General features: G+C 33.7%; 1 protein-coding gene and 1 long non-coding RNA gene across 6 annotated transcripts in view; both read right to left on the bottom strand.

The window, feature by feature from the left end:
* LOC115444450 overlaps positions 1 to 21,568 on the bottom strand; it is a 365,866-nt gene that overhangs the window by 98,914 nt on the left and 245,384 nt on the right. The window lies entirely within an intron of this gene.
* LOC119192705 overlaps positions 11,241 to 21,568 on the bottom strand; it is a 61,591-nt gene continuing 51,263 nt past the window's right edge. Inside the window, exon 3 of the long non-coding RNA XR_005113735.1 lies at positions 11,241 to 11,263. This is a non-coding gene — a long non-coding RNA (uncharacterized LOC119192705). The remainder of the gene's footprint in view (positions 11,264 to 21,568) is intronic.

Genomic DNA, 21,568 nt, shown 5'->3' with positions numbered 1-21,568 from the left:
GTTAGTAATAAAAGTATAATTGTATATAATTTTTAACAATTCATTAAACATCGAACTACTGTGTGAAAATTATAGTGCTCCGTGATACGCACGATTAGTTGCAATTATCGTTATTACAACGGTTAAAATCTTCATTACAATTTACAACATCAACTCTGGTATCGATTAACAACCGTTTTCAATATATGATCTCAATCTCAATTTTAATTCGATTTTGGAATGTACCAATCAAAATAACTAATCTGTAAGCATGTGAAAAAATCTTTGTCCTAATTGATGTCCATTTTTATGATAGATAGAAAAAAGCGATTGAGTTTGTTTTTTGAAAATGGCAGTTAGTATTATGCATGTACCAGAATTTTTGTATACTACACTCGATTTATGCATCTTTTTCTGCTGCTAGGTAGCACTGTGGAAGCATAGATATACAGCGGTTTGAAAGACTTGATTTTCTTCAAAGTTCTTTGTAATTTTACAACTGTTTATAGATAGTTGTGTCGTTTAACATTTCACCCTAATTCATTACAGGCAATAAACGATGCCTTGCTTCAAAGTACGCAGACGCAAAATGACCTGATACAATCACAGTCATCATGTGTGGCATTTTATGTTGTGATAACGCTACAAAATCTGGAGGCACGTGCGTTAACGCCCGCAGAACCGGATTAGATGATATTAAATTTGACATCATTATAAATTAAGCCACCTCTGATGCAAGAGTGTGTAGATCAGATTTATTAATCTCGATGCTATCTCGAGTTGTGCGTATTATGTAATTACCGCACACCGTTTACGGTACAGTCAGCGCAATTAAAGATAAAACTTATTTTATTACATGTAACTTTGTTGTTTAATACTGCTTTTATTTTTATGATTTTTCTTCTAACTTTTACTGATTTGATATGTTTATAAGATAAAGTGACGTCTTATAAGAAAGACAATTTTATATTTAATTACTATATTAAGCTTAAAAATAATATATACATGGAAAATACAAATAAACGCTGCTCAATGTAAACAAATTTCGTTCTACACCAAGTAGCTCGTCGCAAATCGCTTTATATCTAACTTTATTGGCCTCGGTATTCACTTATTACAATAATTTATCGTCAATAACTTAGAGTTATGTCGTCGTGCAGCGGTGCACGGTTTAAAGGACGTTTCCGTACATCACTACAGTAAACTACATCTAGAGACAATTTGGACAATAAAGATACCAATTTCTTAGAATAAAAAAAATTCGCGACAAGTTCATCGAGACTGAGCGACTGCAATAAATTGTAGACAGTCGCCTCGTCGGAACGGTACTCTTAATGTTCCGTCGAGTCTATTTGATCTTCTGCCGGTCACGACCGTATCGTGCGTTTTGTGTAGGAAGCGGAAACACAGTTCAAGCCGAGGTCACTTGCTAAGTACGTGTTGAGAACTCAAAAAAACTAACTTCAATTAACAGTTACGTTAGTACAAAACAAACATACAAATGTTCGATTTTTGTTTGAGAGAACGTTCGAGACGAAATGTTCTGTTCTTATAATATTATGCAATATGTTTAGTTTCAGTTGTTTAGAGGATATAACACCTTATTCAGTTAAACGTACAGTGTATACTCTTCCATATCACGATTTGCAAATATAACAATTTCCACATTGGCCATGATTGGCGTAATAGATGCGACTACCTACATCACAACACTTACGACAGCCAAAGCTGGATCAAATATTGGCCCAAAATCCTTTCTAACACCTCATGAAAATCAAATGTTAAGCTACCACCTATATTCATAAATCCACTGAAAATAAAAGTTTTTAACAAAAAATTATACCGCCTTCTTATTTTGTCCTGTAATTACACTGGCTACAATTTTCTTCAAACCGGAACACAACAGTGACTACGCGCTGCTTCTTGGCGGCAGAAATAGACATTGCGGCGGTACCTACCCAGGCAGACTCTCACATGAGAAACCTACTACCACTACTCCTTTTTTTGAAGTCGGTTAAAATGAAATCTGTTCAGCCCGCAAACCTTGACCGGCTTACATCCATCGACGGTTGTGTAACTGAGTCAGTGATGATAGATCTCCAATCATTAGCATGTTAATGATCCTGATTTGCATGTGTTATGTTAGAAATGATTTAATTACTCGGCCTGTGTCGGTTAGAACGGAAATTGTCTTAATGAATGTATTAGATAGCTGGTTATTTTTTTATGAAACCAATTATCATGCGGAGGTTAATTATGGAAGTATGAAGTTTGATTTTGCAAGTTTATGAACAAGAACTAATGTGTTTAGAAGGTACAACGAAGCTATTACATCAATGATATGGTATATTTTGAACCTCTTAGTGGCAGATACTTGAATCGTTCAAGAAAATTATAAATCTCTTAGGGCACACTCATGATTGCGCAAAGAAAATTAATAATCACTCAAATAATGTGAAATCACAACCAACCTAACATTTTGCTATGCTAAATATATTTCTAGACAATATTATAGCTTTCCGTCAATGACAATTCTAACATCGCAAAATCTATATGCGTCTTTATATCCAATAACATCCCTAACTAAGACTAAATCGTCATCTACTTAGAAAAATTAAAATCTTTTACATCTGACATTAACCTATCACCACCATTAACACAGAAGCCCGTTATAATTTGTTAATCAAACTTCTATAAGTTCAAACCGCTTCTGAAGATGCTATAAACATGTAATTTGCTTTCAAATTAACTTTATAATAAACCACACCTACAATCATGTTATAATTCAAGAGTCTCGCATCCTAGTTCATCTTTAGAGTGCAAAATGTCTGCTATTTGCTTTGAGGACGGTTTTAATCATAGTTTTACTACATTAGTCATTTATGACCACCTACATGCATAAAACGGTTAATGATCGCACCGTACACCTCTGTGGCGAACAAAGTGCTCTGAATAGGGATGAGCGAAGTAAAATAATCGAGTTCCGCAATCGAATTAAATCGAAATTCAAATTAGCATTCAAAACGAATATTTGAATTAAGAATTGACAGATAATAAAATTTCGATCTATCACATTAATAAATGTGGTATATTAAAACCGTAATACGCTGTTATTTGTGTTTATAGCCAGCTATATGAGTTCGGAGCTGTCATAATCGATAATTATTTGTAATCTTAAGCTATATCATGAAGTTAATGGTGCGATACAATATAAAAGCTGTATATCATCTAACATAAACATTTATAATCGTTTATAGCTCAGTAACCACGGCTGTAATTAACTGTTATTAATACAAACATCAGTCACGTACACAATAACTCAAACAACTCGAGCATTTCTCCCGATTCAGAAATTGAACTTTCCAAGATATTCTAAGCAATTAATGTTGACAAATAACTCGGTTTGAACTCTTCGATCACTCCTTTAAGTGAACTATTGATTCATTCGACACACACATCACGCCTTTAGTCCCGAAGGGTAAAGGTTCAACCAGGGCGCCCACTTTTTGCCTGTGTTCCGTCTGATGTGATAGAGGGCGAGCCTATCGCCATATGGGGCACAAACTCCGAGCTGATATTGATTAAAAAAACCCAATATCTCTTTGTCCGACCTGGGGTTCGAAACTAGAACCTCCTCAGATCGGTGGTCGACACATGCCAAGTCAAGTCATCGAAGTTGATTCATTCGAATTATCGATTATTCGAATTGATTCGAGCACATCACTATGAATTCATTAACGCATATATGTAATAAGTAAATGCGAGTTTGCACCTCAATATAAACACTGTCAAAGAGAAAGGCAGCAATGTGTATAAGTTATGAAAGTAGAACTAATGAGCATACGCATACATTTTACGACAAAAATCTCTTTAGAACAGATTGAAAGCGACGCTTGTTTTCACATGATAGATAGTGATAACTTCTGTTGCCATTAAGCCTGTGTATGGATTTTAATAACATCGCCTTCACTGTGGAAAGTGAAAATTTTCATATAGGTACATAGCGGCAGTCATCCGTTGGACCATCAGTATGAGATTCATCAACATGTAGTAAGAGCAAAGCAAGTACCTCATCTGATGGTAAGTGATAAAATCTCGTGAGAACTTTCCTAGGCCAAAAGAATTGGAGTTCGACCGTTGCAAGTTGTTTGGTATATCCATTGATTGCTTTTGCAACTTCAAACAACCTCACGCTAAACTGTAGTTGACTTCGCTATAATCAGTATTATGAACAAATTATATAAGGTTTTAAAGAAAATCTTAAGAAGACCAGTAAACTTAATTGGATTTTGTGCTCCTTGCTAGTTAATAGTCGTTAATTAACTCTTATTAAGACGCAGTATCGTATAATCTCGCAGTATCGTATAATCACTAGGCCAGCGTGGTGGACTAAGGCCTAATCCCTCTCAGTAGTAGAGGAGGCCCGTGCTCAGCAGTGGGCAAGTATATAATACAGGGCTGATATTATTATCGTATAATCTAAATCCTTAATCATGGAAACTTGAAGGAGGAATATACTAAGCTATCTGAAATTAGTCGTAAAAACATATTGCATTATATTCCAATATTTATTTATTAGGTTTTTCAGCAGACTTAACACTAGAATCACAATAATTTAAATAATATAACGTATAGCCATAATGTAAGCCCAAGTTAGGAAAACTCAACATGTATATAATTGAATTAAAAGTGACTTAAGCGCAGCAAATTAAACAATATCATTTGGAGACGTTCACTCAATAAGTTAACTTATGCCAGATTATATAAATCTTGCAGAGAAGTTAAAACATAAATAAAAAAAATCACCTCGAATTGAACCTCCTCCTTTTTTTGAAGTCGGTTAAAAAGACACATAAAAAGCTTAAGTCGGTATAAAAATCCACGACTCCACAAACCCCACAGCTAAACGCTAACATCACCCTCGCAGTGATTTTGTTTACACAACCCGCTACTAGAACAGTTGTGAGCCACTCACGAAGTTAGAAATACGATATTGCGATCACAGAGTAGGGTAAAGCAGAGATTACATCAATAAATTATGTAATATAGGTTCAATCAAGTTAAGATTAGTAATATAGTTTAATTATATAGCAATGATAATCAAAAAATAGATTAGATTAAAATGCGATAAACATTAAAGAGTATAATTTATACTATAAAAGGACAAGTGTAAGTGGACGATAAAATATATTCTAGTTAACACTGGTGTTATCTCAAAAGCCGCAGCCAATGCGACAAAGGGTGTGAGAGCGGTATAAAGTAAGGTTTATAGCGTATTGTTTATTGTTCTTAAAACACTGACCGTCCAACTGGAACATGACAATAATACATAGAAATGATTAATGACATGCAGACTTGAGATCATCTTTAGTTACAATTCGCTGAATGTATATTTATTTCTAATTTAAACGAGTTAGTTGCGTGCGAGTAATATTGTAGTGTTAAGTTGGAACAAATTATATTACAATAATCCAATGTAATTAGAGCAGGTTGAATATATTATTTGTAATAATAAAATTTAGAAAACTTAAAATTTAAATAACTTTTATGAAACTATTTCAAATTAGGAATTACATACGAAGATACTGTTTACGTTTACCTGTGTAAGAAAACATCGTGACGGAATCTGCATACATGAGAAGTTCTCTATAAGAATTTGGAGGATATGTGAAATCTGTCAATCCGCACTAGGCCAGCGCGGTGGACTAAGGCCTAATCCCTCTCATTAGTAGAGGAGGCCCGTGCCCAGCAGCGGGACAGCATACAATACAGGGCTGATATTATTATATATTATTATACTGTTTACATTTACACAATATAATGATTTACAAATTCATAGTGATTCATCATAAACCTACACTACAATCAATCATAATGGCACACAAAACATCTGGCATTATTAATTAACAAACCTCTCTACAATGAAACTACCCTATATTAAGATTCAATCATCGGCAGATAATGCAACGATGAGAGTACAACATCCGCCCCATCCCACCCCGTCCTAATGAACAGATCCTTGTCAGTTTGTACGTGTTTTTGTATAATTCAATACCCATTTATCAAAATGTGTCGTTTTTTTTCTATGACACCTTTAGATAATATTACGTTTGTTGAATTTTGGTAAAGATGGTGATTTAAAAGTATAACTAGAAATGGGATTACGTTTGATTCATATATTTACATCCCATGATGTGATAGCGACTTCCTATCGCCATACTAATTCCGATCAAAAACAAAAATTTTCATCATATCTTCACCGACTTCACTTACACACTCTAACACCACAAAACGATATCAAAATAATTTAAACCTATAAACTGCTCGCACATTACGCAGCTGCAAACTGTACCAGTAGCCATAATCACGTTTTTATCAAACTATACCGATCAACCGTCGACCTGATTCGCAAACAAAGAAATACCGAGATGGACGTAATGGAACTACAAAAGTACCAATTCAAGCGAGTTGTAATCTTAAAAGCATCGGTCACTGAATAATTATGCAAAGGCTCTGATTTATGTAATTTTTTCTGCCTGCCATTAGATATTTTTATACGTACACGGCTGTGTCCACATTACACCTGATGGTAAGTAGAGTGGGGTCCATTAGAATGTCGACTGACGAGAGACGATTACACCTCGGCAGTCGACTCAATTATGCCGGCCTGTTGGAACTGGATATACACAGGCTGATCCCGGAACGTGACACACTTACGTGAGCCACTATGTCGGTTTTAACACCTTATACGGTGATCGCTATCCGGCGAGATATTAAACACATCCTACCAGATTGAGTAATTAAGGAGTCATTAACGGCAAGGATAGGTGGAAGGTATCTTCTCATACGCGAAAGTACGATTGAGCTGGTGATATAACAATGTCTATTCCTGCGCCCAAGGCTGGGTAAGCCGGGAGAAGCTATTAGAGAACTGCTAACCAGTGTCAACATCTTCTAGTATCTCATTATGATTAATAATAATAATATCAGCCCTGTATTATATACTTGCCCACTGCTGAGCACGGGCCTCCTCTACCACTGAGAGGGATTAGGCCTTAGTCCACCACGCTGGCCTAGTGCGGATTGGTAGACTTCACACACCTTCGAAATTCCTATAGAGAACTTCTCAGATGTACTATGATTACTTGTAATCAATTCTACGATCGACCATAAATTTATTCTACGCCAATATAATTAATTTAACATAGGATGCCTGACATCCAATACCAATAATAGCATTATTCCAATTGCAATTTATAACTATTTATTATAAAAAGCAATTTATATAATATGTAGTTATAGAAAGCATTTAACATATTAAACATTTGTTATAATCTTGTAAACGTAACAGTGTCCGTTATTGTTACATAACATATTTTTCAAAAATGACTACATTAACTGAGCAGCTACCAACGATAAATTATATACAATCGGTAATGTATGCAAATGAAAGCTCTCCTTAAGCGCTTCCTATTAATAATGAATATAAATTAATATTGATTTTAGCCCCTGGCTACTAAGAGGTATACACGATCAATTTAATTTAATTTGAATAAAATTGCACACATTAAAAGATATGAAGTCACGATCAATGAACGAAGCTTGTATTACAAACAGCAATGAAGTCGACATCTTCACTGTTACTTTAAAAGCCAACGATTAACAGTTTGTATGTCTTTTATGACGTGGTTATATATATTAATTGGGTTAAAGGTATTAATAAAATTGAATAGGAATCGTTTCTACAAAACATTGGTATTATTCAGGCATTTACAATATTATCCCTTTTAAATATTAATTAACATGCAATTCTGAGTACTGTAAGTATAATTTTATAATTTATTAGAATTAAACCATTACTATATTGAAGTCAAACGAAAATCAACTCTAATGCCATAGCTAATTTTATGCCCTGCACTTATCACTTACGATCAGGAAACACAAAATCTGATAACCAAGAATTCATTCACAAGGTCTCTAATAAAAGGGCCAACAACTAATCTCCGTATACCATAATTTGAAAGCTAAACCTATAATTTGCCAACTAAACGTATTAAACAAACATCGCTATTGAAACTGCATCTGTCAAATTACATCCCAGTAATGGCCAGGGGCAGATGGACGGACAATAATGTACAATGGACGTAAGGGTCCCCGCAGAATGACCTTCGGAACCGAACGGAAGCACTTTGAAGTCAAAATTAAACACTGCAGCCATTAAGCGAGAGAAAGGGCTTCATTAAATCATTAGAGGAATTGAAGCAAATAACAAAACCGTATGAAATTGTTTAATCTTGCGTAATTACATTCGTTTCGGATGTTATGGGTGTCTGAAAGTTGCCGAGCCAGGTGAAGTGGAAGTTAGTAAATTAGATGCTAAGGAAACTATTAATAATTGAAATAAAACGTCTGCAAACAATAATTCTACAAAAGAAAACGATTTGAATTATTGTTACGTGAGAAAAATATGTATTCGTTTTTATAACAATCAAAGCAGAATTCCATTAGATATCGATAAGGAAACTGCGAGTTAGTTTATACAAATCATAAAACTATTAGGTAAGATCATCGGAGAATACATAAATAAAAACCATTCTCAAAATCATCAACCAACACAAACTAATTACGAAATATCCGCAAGTGCAAACAGACAAGCCAAAAAAAGAACACTGACAAAACAAAACAATCCGATAGTGAAAGCATGAACTATCGAATCGATTAACAATTAGTAGTAAAAGTTAATCGATCAAGGAACGTTCGAATCGGGTCGTTTTGTAAACGGAGCGTAACACCAACGAAGCTATTGACGAATCTAGAAAATCGACTATCGAAAGTTAGCACAAACGATCGTAAATCTGGATTATGTAAATTCTTGTGACGTTCGATGTCTAACGGCTGATTTAGTGTCGCAAATATCGTTCGACATGAATAGGATATAAATGGAGTGGCCGTAGGAAAGCGGGTCCTTGTTGAAGAAATATTTTCGATAAAGGTAATGAATATTATACAAACAATGTTAAATATTGAGACGGAAACGGTAATTCATGAGCCTATTTGCTTGGAAATGTTAATTACGATTTCGAATAAATGTTTCAACACATTAATAACGAACCACCAATCGTTACATGAGCAACTTAAATTTCTATAGAATGACAAAAACCTCACAAATCATATTTCTTTAATCAAACTTCGCGTTCTAAACCCCTGGCCTAGTTAATAAATAAAATTTAGTTACTGGCCATTTAAATAAGCCGTATGCGAATAGTATTAATGCGGAATGCAGTCGCGAAATTCATTTAGCGCATGCATTGCCGCGTGGCGCAGCTGTACAAATGCAAGTCAAGGCTGAACGGTTCGTGACACTGGCCACAGTTCGCCTGTCCTTTGCGATTATATTTTTAAAACATTAGTATTCATTGATATTTCGTTTGCTGTGTAAATGTTTTTGATGGTACCATTTTTGAGAGCACATGTTTTGAGAATTTTTATGAAAACAAAATTCAGACATAACATGACGGTTCAGATACTTTCGATGTTTATGTACTCGTATACAAGGTCATTTCTTCGTTGCATTGATAGTTAGTAAAACCAAATGCTTCTTCTTGAAAAAAAAAAACACTTAATTTTTTTTTGTAAAATAAAAAGTGTAAGTTCCAAACACAATACGTATTAATAAAAAATCATCTTTTACATGTCCCAGGGCCATTACTACAAGAAAATAAATTGTCAGAGTGGCCTATAACACTAAACTACAAAATTATAAAAAGATTAAAAAAGTACAACCGGCATTTTTTTTACAAAAATATTTGTTCTTCGTGGATGATTTTTGGCGCAATGTTGCCACAGATAAAGACGAATATGCAGTTTCAAAATGAACCTGAGTAAAAGTTGTACATAAAGAATAAAGTTACTAGATGTAAGACACAGGTAAGTATTTATACCAAATACAACTACATCGTCTTAACTCCTATCGAATATAAACTATTATTATTACCGTCTGTAGCGAGTTTAATTAACAATCGCTATGGAACCGAGTATTTTCGAATAAACCTATCGTGAATGGTTTACGTGTTTCCAACGAAGAAATACTATGAGCAACAGCCGTTGCAAAAATAATAAAACCAATTGCATTGGTGAACGAATGCATTTAATATTGAAAATTTGAAAGTAAATTTCAATGATTTGTACGTAAATAGTTTGAAACAAAAACTATTATGACGCATAAAGAAGTAGCTGATAGAGAAACGAAGAAACAGCTTGATCAAAACATGAAAGACTACGTTACTTAAATTCTTTCTGTTCTGACGACTTGATCACTAACTCTATTGGCATTGTTTACTCTTCTCCGCTACTTTTATTTACATAGTGGGTGCTTTTATTTATAATATAGTCTTAAATATTATCTGAATTTTCGTTTATTGGTAAAATCTACATCAAATTTGGCCGTTTACAACTTGCAACTTGCTTACATTTAGCGTAGATTATAATCCTTACTCGAGACAAAATCACCGTTTAAACTGGTACCAATCGATGAACTTTCAATAAATTAGGGGGAACGGAGATATAATTAATCATTCCTCACCCCATACGGTTTCATTACGGACGGCTAATGATTCGCAACCTCTTTTACAAATTGGTTCCGTCATTTTATTAAATAGTGTTTTGGCATGAGTTTAATGATCTGACGTGAGGCTTCGGTCGCGATGCTGTGGGGTGGTAAAGCGTTTTTTTCCATGTGCCCTTATCGTACTCTTCATTTATTGGGACAAAAAACAGTTGTATGTTACAGTTAAATTTTAGTGTATATTTAATATGGGTTCAACGAAACATAGGTTCAAGCATGTTTGCAGAAATGATTTCTGTCAGTTTTACTACTAGTCTAAATGTCTAATATCATTCCTATCCGAAAGAACTAAACAGTGTTGCCCATGGGGCTTGAATCCAGACTTTTCTAGTCCACCATCCATATTGGCCATTCACTATACCAAAAAGACCATTAGGAGGGATAGGAAAAAAACGAAAGCACTGTAAAAATTGTATGTTGTTATAGATTTTTGTGTGCTGTATGAATAAAACATAAATACGCGTTGACATAGATGTGCTGTCCTACATTTGGATGGTATTTAAATTTTGACGTAACAATACAGCACAAAAGATTTATCATAGTTGGATAAATGTCATCCTTTTCAAAAAACAATATTCTTCATTTAATTTTGGAATTAATAAACTCAGACGTATTTTACCTTTTAAATTGTGGAGCTCGCATAAATAAATAGAAACATACCTGTAACAAAAAGAAAGAAAACATTGTTTAAAATTCTGAACACAATCGAAAATAAAAACAGAAAAAAATATATTTCGAACATGAATAAACACTTTGTTAAGTCATAAATTTTGATAGTGTCAAATGTTTAAGCTGTTACAGCGTAAATTGACGATATTCTAAGTTCTCATACATGTTCTATAAATAAACAAGTTTTAAAATTTAATGTTTCCGGACTACACTTTCTCATCCACTGGGCTCTGAATCATCGTCTTATTTGTGATTATTAGTTAAAAAAACGTAATGGTATTGAAACTAAAAATATAACCACATTCACTGATCGTAGGGTCATAGTTTAAACCAAACAATACGAACACGATGTTTATCTTTTGAATATTACTTCTAACTATACACTCGTACAGAATTTAGATACTTATGAGCGATGTGAAACAGAATTGAGCTCTATTCGTAACAACATAAACTTAGTTTTACGTTGATAATGGTTTGGTTTTTTAAAAATGAGTACTGGCCGCATAAAAACGATTTAATCACAGATTTAAAAGCAAATTTCGCTCGTTCAAAGCTGGTTAGCGCAATCATTGTTCTAACAACTGGCAAAAAATTGTTTGAAAAATTAGATACGCTGTACCATGCTATATGAATGTATGAAGTATGTTCGGAGTAATCACAGATACATATTATTTTTAATTGATAAATATTATAATCTCCCATCTGGTTATTTATATTATTAATATTGTAATTTACTACGGGGCGTGCCCGTTGTTTCGTTTCAGTATTAAATTATACTATCTAGATTTCTTCGTACTTCGAAGTTGTTTTTTATTTTAATCTACGTTTTCCTTGTACAGATTTGCGGTTAGATTCAACTTGAATAAGCGAAAAGCGTTATAAATGTAATGTTAGGTCAGTTATATTTAAGTATTACCGCTTTATTTTATCAGCACAGCTTTGCGATAATAGTCTTTGTGTTGAATAATTAATATAAATATTCATAAAAAGTAAAGCTACTTGAGTAACTGGGGAAATTCAAAATATTATATTTTGGCATTAATTTATTCGCTTGTATTATTTATTTCTTTGCTATACGATGTTTATTACGTTAAAAAAGTTACATCAATTATCATGGACTGTTTAATTATCAGATACATCCCAAACAAAACCTGTGTTCTCTAGCTGAGTCAGATAAAATTAAGTTATCCAATATAATCCCTACCACCCTTTATATAAGGCTTAGAACAAAAAATAACACCCGACGGTAAAAAAATCATTACAAGGATAATCTATTAAACCGATCCAGTAATTAATAATTCGCTTAAGCACATTTGAAATGGGACAAAAACCTTGGCACACCTGCGTCGGTGTCTCTGTACTACAGATTTATTGTTCTCATTAATAAAAGACAATATTTTTTATTGCTGGCAACACCCGAGGTTATTGACATGACCTTGGCAGTGTTGCAACTGAGAAAAAATCAGCACAATACGCGACGCGACGGTCTGTTTTCGACTTTACTAAATTCTTTTGTGTACTAGGATTTTATTTTTTAAACTGTTTATTCATGCTGCCAGTACCTGAATAGATAAATATAACGTAATAAAGAGACAAATAGGTTTCTTCGCCTATAGTGAGCTAAACGCCTTTTCGTGTAAGAAAATATTCCAATTAGAACTTTTAAATTCAGAAGACATTCCAAATATGATTTAAATTTGTAATCGTTTTTTTTTTACTGATTCTGTCTTTATTATATTTGCATTGTAAAAATCGACATCACTTTGTAATGTCAGTAACAACATCTTAAATACTATACAGTGTAACTGCATATTAATACCGAAGAATGAAAGGCTACCTGTCACACGATTATAGTACTTATTAAAAGTCTATAATGAAACCGATCTGGTGGTGTGATTTTAGCATCACACAATTTACATTTCCAAATGACAGACATGACCATTGTCTAAGATGAGTACTGTAACTCATTTGAAATAATAATGACATGTTTAAACATTCAGGTTCATCGTAATATCCTTCATTAAATTCTGTAGGAAGCTAAAAGATTTATTTGAACGAAATGGAATAATTATTGCATGTACCAGCGATGGTTGAGCTGCGAATTTTATCGTGCTGTAGCATTTCGTACGTTGAAATGATTGATTTCGTGATCAATAAAATTACACATTGTAATGACTTTTTAATAGCCTTACTTGAGTAGCTTTAAGATTTTTTGTTTGAGACATTTTGCTCTAAGATACATGGTGTAGGACTATCAAATATTCTAGAATCTCATATAAAACTGACTGGTAAAATGGTGTTGCTATTGCGTTTCTTAACACCAATAAAACAAATAATTCCTTCCCTTAACCCAGTTAAACTTTACTGACTAACCGGCTATGAAACTACCGTCACGTCACTCGTCAAATTCTCTTTGTTGAGTAATGTAGTCACCAAGCAATCTGTAGGTTTCAGTCTACAATATAGAGAAAAATATCAACATCGAAACCTGCCAACGATTTACCTTTTTTGTACACATTAATCTTGAAGTCACCGTGTATTGAGTTACACCGCATCAAGTGTACTCAAACCTCGATATTCGATATTGGGTTACTTACAAAAAATAAGATTTTTTTTTTGTCATTAACTAAACCTGTTTTCGCGCACAGCAGTGCACTTTCACGTGGCATATTAATATTGATCGTTAAAATATTGACAATGAACTGATTTTTAAATATACTACTTGAATTCATGTATCACAAACTCATGTCGTATGGTCACGAATGTAGGCTCTACGGGGTGAGCAGAAGTAAGTAATTCAATCACGGCTTACGAACCTTATTTAGTTTCAATACTGTCTATAATAGGGTAGGAGCATATCAGACATAAACTCCAATCTTGGACAATTTCAGTTGGTCAAGATTGGAGTTTATGTCTGATAAACGCAGTATCATCTGAACGGATTTAACACACAAGTATACCATATCCTGGATTAACACGTAGGCTGCTTTTTAATTTGCTCGCATGCGTGATGTCGTACAGGTGTAGTTGTTAATCGCTACAGTGTATTTTAGGAACTATTGTAGCGGGGAAACGCTTTTCAGGCAGGCGAAACTGCGAGCAACATCTAGTATAAAAAAAAAATGGGCAACGAAGTGCATTTACGAATTCCGCTACAAAAAGCCGTCACACGTGTTGAAGCAACACAGCATCTTGTAATTACAATGGCTTTCTCCGTAAACGCACTTAGTCGATCGAGTGTGTTGAAAATTGATACGCGATAAGTATTTAGTGCCGGTATGTTAATAAAGACAATTTTAAGTAATCCATTTTTTGTGAAGCAATGTGCACTGACATTAATTGCGATAGAATTACAATAGCTAACTAACTGCAAATAATCTTTTTTTATTTTAATATAGTCATAGTGGGATTACAAATGGCAAGCAATTTGATGCAAGACAGATACGTATCATCATTAATTAAAAGTCCAATTATGTAACAGTTAATTCTAATTGTGCTGCAATTAATATTTCACTCAAAAATAAAAGTCAAATATAAAAATTATAATAAAAAAATCCACAAAGTAACAAACTATCCAACACTTCCGTCATTAATCTTTAAGTTTTATCTTCTTTGACGCCTACGACTTAAAAATCAGCTACCAAATTTCTTTACGGTATTTTTTCGAGAAAGGCCTGCGCGAGCGTCATCATCTCATTAGCAACTGTCAATCCATTTACACAAATCGTTATTGTTTGCCGTCTGGCAATTTTTATTTCCAATTAGAGAGACGGACACGCTGTCAGTTTAGTGGAATCGCTTACGATTCACGCCCGCAAATTACATATTGTGCAATAGATGAAAAAAAAAACCGACAAATCGGCACAATTGTGATAGTGTGAAAATTTTTACGTAATCACTTCCGGTGTTGTATTTACCGAAAACGACTCGATTGACACGGAACATGCGGTTAGGCGATTAATCGAATGAATCTATTTATTAATTTATAACGTTTCCAATTGAATAATACATTAGAATCGACGTAATGACGAATTTAGAAAAAATGCACGATTTTTGTCTATCATGTAATAATTTTGGCATACCTTTACTATAAGCTTAAATTCGATTTTCAAGTGAATAAATAAATAAAAAAAATGTCGGACTTTAATCTTTTACTAACTTTTGTTTCATGGAAGGTAGCTGATACATTACAGCTTTGATGAAAATTTCGCTCTTCATACTCCATACCTTTACCACACCTTATTAATTATATCACAAACCACAATAAAAATTAAAGCACGGCAGCTCCGCACGAACCACTTGCCACTTGCCACTCCTGTCCTGTCATATCATAGACGGTGACCATCCAACCGCACGAGCCGACCGGCGTGACAGTTTCACGCTGATTGACAATGATTACTCATTACAGACAAGACAGCTCAGATGTTAGATTCGCATCAAAAGTAGGGTGGGTAGAGAGCTTGTTATTTGTTATAGTACTACAAGATCTTATTCTATAGGAGTATTTAATTAACAAAAAACAGAACAACTGGTCAGTTGTCGGTTGGAAAACCTTAGAGCAGAGTTTCGTAATTTTCGTTTTCAAGTAAAATTTCTAAAACTAAAGTGGATCGCAAATTAGTATTCTCATGAATTGTAGCACGTTAGTCCAACTAACTGCTTCCACAGATGCTCGACGACTGATTCAGACCACAGCATTGTAGACAAATCTTTGTGGTTTTTTCAATACTTATTATGTGATATGTTGAATGTCATCATTTAAAAATGATAAATAAATAAAAAAACTAAGCTATCATTTCGCTCCATTCACATCTTCATTAAAAAGTACACGTCAAAAACTACCAGACACATGTAATGAACCATTTCTAATTACCTCACTTGTCGCGGCGCCTCTTACACTGTGAGTGATTAGTTTAATATAATAATAACACGTTGGCACAAGTACTGTAATTACGTGTGCCGCGTCTCTAACATAATTAGTCTCTGTACTTGCTTTCTCTGACGTTGCGGTTGTCAAAATTTGCCTTAACGGTCCAACGCCTCTAGGGCAAACATTTGTTAGCAATTTAGTTGGTGATTACAGTTGTCAGTTCTGTCTTTGGAAAGACTGGTGGAGGTATCAAACCCTTCAATGATACTGGCAATCAAATCAGTAACTCCAACGCCGAAATTAAGTTTAATTCGTCGATACTAGAAGCTATTGTCGTCTTTATTGCCACTGTCAATAAAGAAGCGAGCATTATCCCTAACTATACTCTCGTATTCTTAGAAGAACTAATCCAATAACAGCAACACAAGCTATACTAATAACTAATATTGGTTTAAAAAAGATTGTACACATAACGACTACGATGTTTGACTTATCGATATTGTTTGCGTTGAAGTGTTACATTTGAAAAGAAAGTGCGAAAGTTAATACACTAACAAAAAATAGCGATAACTTTAACCGTTACGAAACGTTTAATGTTATTACGCAACGATATGGCGATAATAAGTGTTTTATTTGACAATGGCGATGCGTGTACGGTATATTGTAATGTTAATTGCTTTTAAAGTGTTCTGTCTGTACTGCGCAAGACAGGAGATTACGGTAGGAGGAACAAGGTAAATCAAATTGAATATTAGTCATTTACTTCCAACTCCCAAGTTACTAAATATTAGGCAATTGATGCAAACACATAACACGAAAAGGATATGCATACTGCATTACAAGAAAGTGAAATAGATTAAAAAACTTAAACACTTTTTATATTATTCCTCAAAATAACTGCAAGTCATGCTCAGAAACCTTAACTACGCTACATAATTACATTAATAAACAATATTAACTAAGAGATTCTTCAACGGTTTTTATATGAATCTTGATACTAGCAAAAAAAAGAAGCACACACGTGATCATATTTATCATAAAAAAAAAACTCCATAGTAACCAAACACCTGTCTCTGTACAGAATTTCAAGTTAATTCGATCAACGAGACCGAATGAACAGGAATGCAGACATGAAACCTGCACTAATTCGAGATTTATGCTACGAAATTATGACATTCATTCATTTTGGTATGAAATAGTTTGATTTACGATCTAATTTTGCTTAACATGGAAATTCCGATTTGCTAAAGGCCTTTGACATAACCTTTGTATGCGTAGAAAATTAATTCAAGTAATACGTTCTACTAAATTTAGTTCTGGTGAAGAAATAATTGATTCCCTTTATCATTAATCTGTTTCAGTCCAGCATTTAACAAATCTCTTCCTCATACAACTTCTGCAATACCTACATACAGTGACGGTAATACAACTACAATATAAAAAGATTACAGTCGATACAACAGACCAAAGAAATATTGGCTTTTACCCACTGCACCACACAAAGGAAAATAAAGTATTAAAATCAAATCACCACAGCATCTGCTAAGAAACGAAGCGATCCTTTCGCCTTTTTGTTCCCGTCAAACTCGTGTTGCATACGCAAGGTGTGTTCACACCTGCACAAACGGATGTTCACGTACCGTTACGAACATTTTTTTTTCTGCTTGAAAACGCAATGCTTGTCTACATCTTTAGATTGTTTTCTTGCTGGAGGATGTATAATATATTTATTGTAACCTTAAGCGGTGATGAAATTGTGTGCGGTGTGGAGGAAGATTCTTTATCACTTAAGATCCCACAGATAATCTATTCCTCGCGTCAAAACTTTGATAAAAAAGCCAAACAGATCTGAGACCCTAAAATAATGAAAAGGTACTTCACTTTTAAATTCAATTATAGTAAATGCAAAAATATCATTACATACAACTATCACAGGTCATTTAAGAACGTGATTCAAACATATAGAACAAGCTGAAGTCTCTCAAGTCACTGTAGCGCATATATCATTATGCCTCTCATCAGTAGCTTTGTTTTTATTGAGCAATAAAACTAAGACCTTCATAAAACATTAAGCTTTCATAGGTTCCGTCGGTGCACTTAACGGGCGAAGTACAAAGGCTTGGTCGTGACTTTTCGTTGAATAAACCCGGTAGGCTAAGTCAGTTTCTGTAATTACTGCAACGTCGACTGCAGTTAGTTGCATGACCGCTTTTAGTTGTATTTCATTTTAATACATTATTGGAATAGTCAGAGATGATTCTGCTAAATGTTAATTGTGGCTTTTATTATTAAATTAAATTGTGTTAACTAAGGCTCCTACAAATACACTATGTTCAATTCTTCTTACTTTATTAACATTACTGATATTTAACAATGTCATAACGTAAACAAACAGTGAAAATGGTTTGCCCACGATTGCTGAGAATACTTAAAAAACCGAAATCTCCATAAAATCATGACACCAGACATAAATATCAGTTGCAACCAACAATTTCCTGTGAATCTGCGAATTTCGTACAAAGCTTATAGACAGACCGTGGGAGTCTTCAATTCTCGCTAAATCACTGCCCCTGGCGACACTCGCGCATTGTGAAAGTATTTTTTTGAGAAAATGCATTTTTAACACCGCATTGTTCTTTAAGTTATAGATTGATATCTGCGCGCGCTTCTAACTGGCTTTCTAATCTTAAACAAAAGATTACGGAATGGATGAAAAAAAAAGTTTAGTGTTAAAGGTTATACGAGAATTTCGTTTTTGTGGAAGGAGAAGATTTCACGATTCCACGCCATGTGTTTATCCAATGTAATAAGAACTCTTTGAAAGAACATTCAAATATTTCCTAACATCAAAAGCAAAAACTGAATAGTAGAAATCAGACGCTTTGAGCCAATTTCAGGATGAAGGCAGGAAGTCTTTTAAAATTTGTCAACAAAGTGATTCCTACATTATAATTGCTCTATTTTAATTTATCTATCATAGATATCCTGGACTAAGGGACAGTAATCATACCAACCTGCTCTAACTACATGACTTGGAGAAATTACATAAAAAAAGTTACATGCACACCCACCTGCGCAGGATATTAACATCACAGTGTATCCGTAGAAATTTCACTTTCGCTTCAAGATACATGTGTATGATAATTGTGTCTTAACTATGAGCGCACAAGATCTCTTTCCATTAATATTCTACAAGCATTTTTATGAGATGACCTGAGTTTATCAATGGACATCCTGTGGTTAATGCTGACGACATTTTGACATTAAAACGTACTCGCGTCATCCAAATTAACAGATTATTTTAAAAGTCATCTTTAAAATATTTATTGCGTATTGATAATATGCAAAGCCATTTCACCTATAGATACAGAAGAACGATAATAAAGAAATGAACAACATCAATAAATTGCGGACGAAAAACCAATATACCAAAAATATCGTTTATCCGTCTGCTTATCTCTACATGGTAGTTTTTCAGTACTGTCACTTATCTTTATAACTCAAGAATGACAAGTGTTTATGCATCTATGACTTCACATAATTTTGTTGCTGTTGTTAACAATTCCTCTAAAGGAATTTTTGGTTTTGTGTTTCAAATATCCTCATCAAATTCATTTAATGCCGATATATCTTAGGAAATAAACGCCAGTACAGTTTATATAAATAACGTAATATTGCACGTTATATATCAAAGACAGTAATAAATTATGAATTTAAAATATTTTCAATAACTTCTTATTTAGTTCAACGTATTTTTAGAGGGCGTATCATTGGCAACTTTATTTTCATAGAACTTATTTCTTCACTTACGCTTCGTAATTCAATATAAATATTCTATTGTGTTTCTTACAAGGTAACAGCAAAAACTGACCATGATTAGGTTCAATTTTTTGTCATCTTCGAATACATTTTTTGATAAATGATAGACTAATTTATTTATTGTCAGAAGCGAGGTCACCGAAAGCACTCTGGTATCGTGTTAAGTTAATTATTCTTTATTGTCGGAAATTTATATTTATTGTTAAGTTGCAATTATATTGCATTATATTAACTATTAAATATTAAAATCGATTGATGCTCTTCTTAATGACATCTTAAACAACAATCTTATTATTCATCATTATTCGCAATTAACATCTACGTAAGATGATTAAGTAGCGTTCGTAGAAGACGCGAGGTACAATATACACATACTGGTGACTTATCAGACCGATTCTAGCCCGAAAGATACGACCACAATGTGGCAGCGGATTTCTATATTTGTGTATGGTGGAGGTAAAACAGTGTAGTCGCGCCGAATTTCGCGCTTGTGAGCTAGCTGCTTAAACCAGGCGTAAATTAATTTGTATTAAACATACATTTAACACATATAATTTTAAAAAAATACTTTTGCTGGTGCAAACGTCACACTACTTTTATTGAAAAGTCATCACAAATTCAATCTCGTAGATAGAGGATCTTAATATGGCATAAAGGAAAAAATTACAGGCTTCGGTGTCGAGTAACATTCACAGGATACGTTCATATAACATCTTAAAGGTCAACTAAAGAAAGTGATTTAAGTGTTGATAATGTATGACTTTTACAAATACGGCGTGATGTAACAGTTTTGGATTGGTGTTTGATTAAAAATATGTCTTTGTATCTTTATAAGGTGTTTCCCTATTCAATTAATAAATTTTTATGTATGCAAAGTCGACTTTCTATTTGTTCGGGCCTCCAAAATGACAATCAAGGAAAGGGTGTTATTAATTCCTAATTTTGTAACCTCAGAGGATTACCGAGTCTCTTATAGAGAAGTCAGTTGCCTTAAGTAACTTAAAATGCTATGATTTTGTTTTATGATAACAATTACTGTATTTATTTTTTATTTAATTAACGATATTCCAAAATAAAAGTTCCAAAAATTTCGTCTAGTAATATAAATTATTCTTACGGAGTAAAGGCACACAAGATCTATTGTAAAAGTTATAGAACATTCAACACTAAAAGTCTATCACTCAAAACCTTACGTTCAGGTCCATAACAGCTCATAAAGTGAATGTTTTCAAGTCCCTTTGATTATCGCCCTCGGGGTTGTGAGATGAGAACCGAGTGGTGGCTTGAAATCGCGGTAGATTCTTGTATAACGAGTAGTTTACGCGATGCGGAGTGTTATAACTTAGACGAGGGAAGTGTTTACGAGAGCTTAAAAAAGATGTTAAATAAATAAGAATGATTTTATGCAAATTAACAAAGAGAACAAACAACATTGTTCCCACAAGAACATTGATATAAGTTCTTACTGCACTGCGATCAATACACTAACAAAGAATTACTAAATTTGACGTCTAGTACAGCTAAAAAACAATATGGCTGCCACCAGAATATTAATATATTAAGTCCTTACTGCATTCACTCGGTACACTAATATAGAATTTGAAGTT

This window comes from Manduca sexta, chromosome 6 (assembly GCF_014839805.1).
Source record: "Manduca sexta isolate Smith_Timp_Sample1 chromosome 6, JHU_Msex_v1.0, whole genome shotgun sequence".
Lineage (NCBI taxonomy): Eukaryota > Metazoa > Arthropoda > Insecta > Lepidoptera > Sphingidae > Manduca > Manduca sexta.
This window is presented reverse-complemented; position numbering and strand designations above follow the sequence as displayed.